Raw genomic sequence first — 2,426 nt, forward strand, 5'->3', positions numbered from 1 at the left:
GGTTGGGGGAAGTGATCTGTCTGGCTGCATCCAGTCTGCAGTAAGAAGATGAAGAAGAAGAACAAGAGCAAGAAGAGGTTAGCTCATTGTTAGCATCCCCGGGTGGCCCTTTAGCTGGGAGTGCAGGAGGAAGGTGTTTCCCATGTCTCGCAGCCAATAGAGACTCTCCTTTGAAACTAGCAGATTGTTTTGTTCAGCAGGCAGTGGAGACTAACTAGGATATTGACACTGCAGTTTGTCTTTGTGAGGGAAAATAATAGCTGGTGTTCATTAAATTTTTTTGTTGATAGAGGTGGTTTTATAACTGGAAACGTGTACCTTCGACTTTGTTAATCCACTTTTAGCTTCATGTAAAAGTGGACTAAGTCTTTAAGTCTTGGTGAATCACGTTTGCAGGATTTTGGTGTGGCTTAAACCTAAACACTGAGATGTACAGAGCTGAAGCCCATCCCCCTCAAAAACCCAAACAGTCACTCCTTCCAGTCGTCTCCAGCCCCAAAACTTTGTGTTTTTGAGCAGAACACCCCTCTTTCTTGTACAGGACCCCCTCGGTGACCCTCTTCCCTCCCTCCCTGCCTCTCTCTCTCTGTGCTTCTATCTGGGAGCAGTGAGAGCACCATTGCTCAAGCTCCTATTGAAAAGAGAGCATATACAATGGGGTCTTTCTCAATCCCTCTCTGTCTCCATTAAAGACCCTGGGAACACAACACTGTCCAGAGAGCCGCTCTTAAAGGGCCAGTGGGACCCAGGTCTTTTGCAACCTGAGTCCCAGCACCTCCCATCCCATCATTTTCATGGGAAAGGAAAAAACAGGAATCTACGCAGCAAATCAATTATTCATGAATGGTATGCGAACTCTGTAGAGCCTTGTCCCAGGCAGTGAGCGCCAGCATCACCTCTGTTCAAACACACACAGTCACCTCAGACATCACAGTCTGCAACAACACAACATACCCGCACTGCTGCTCCCCACGTCCGATGGGAATCAGGCACAGCAGCTTTTATTTACGCTACAGCTGATGCTTCGGTCTGTTTTGGCTGAAACGGTACGTTCAAAGAAATTCCCAGACATGCTGATGACATAATCCTGGTTATGTGGAGCATTAGATACATTTTTGGTCGCTTTCCTTTTTCCCAGCATCCATCAACAGGCTTTATCCTGCTGTCATTGTAATTAAGACATTAATATGCCCAGTTAAATTCAGGTTGAAACAGTTAATTCATCATAGGGCAGGAGGTTTTTGGTTTTTAACCGAGTTATTAAGGCAATCCTTTCATGAAGTTCAGAAGCCACCTGATTTTACTCGTTTAATCTTCTTAACTTAATCTTTTCACATGAACAACACAAGTTAATCAATTAAACTGTTAATGTGAACGTGTGTTTTAACCCTAAACATGTTGTTAAACCTGTAAAACAAATAATACAAAATATAGGAACATCAAGCAATAAGTACAGCATGTAGCCTAAGTATAAACAGTTTGCACCATGCAGGTAAAATTAAACCAGGGTACAATGAGTAGATACTCACATTTAAATCAGATAGAATGAGCAAATGTATAATAATAATAATATGAGAATTGATTTGTTATTGTTATCAGAAGTACTTTATTGACCCCCCGAGGGGAAATTGCTTTTGTTACAGTTATAACTGTTTTTATTAAGGTACTTGTAATAAGAGTTCGTTAACAGGTAATAAGGGCCTTATAAGTCATTCTAAGATGCTTATTAACATTAAAAAGATTATATCTTTGTATTATATAGAGTTAATAATAGCACCATGAACATGTTTGTTGTTTTAAATGCTTAATTATGCACTTATTAACTTATTTTTAAAGGATTACAAGACATGCAGCATGTGTTCCAGGTGGTGCACACCCCACTTTTCAACAGTTAGTGTTTTATATCATGTTTTCAGAATATCTTTTACATCATACAATTGATCTTAATGTGCTTATCTCAGTCATTGTACTAATAGTTGTACTCATTTGTAACAGTTAGCTTTGCTTTTCCCAGCTCCCCCATCTGGAGTGATCACAGCATGTGGTCAAGGTTGATGAAAACAAAAACAAAGAAAGAAGTTACAAGTTAATACAACATTTTGTCTGTAAAGCACAAAAACACACTTTAAGACAGCTCATTAGTTTTTATTTAGTCGTATTAATGTTAATAGGCATAATAAGGTTAAACTAAAGGTTTATTACGCAGACTTCAATATAAAGGATTTAATCTCATTTATTCTTATGTAAACAGACAAATTTATGTGCTGCCGGGACAAAATGTCATCTATCATGTCGCTGACCGACCCATGGGCGATATAAAGGTCCGTGTCTGTCAGATGTGTCCACAGACTGACACTTTGTTTCAAGCGGGAAAGGGGTGATTTACTGCACTATTTACAACTGCTGGGGATCCGCGCGTAATTAAA

This window comes from Pagrus pagrus, assembly GCF_965226575.1.
Source record: "Pagrus pagrus genome assembly, chromosome: 4".
Taxonomy (NCBI): Eukaryota; Metazoa; Chordata; class Actinopteri; order Spariformes; family Sparidae; genus Pagrus; species Pagrus pagrus.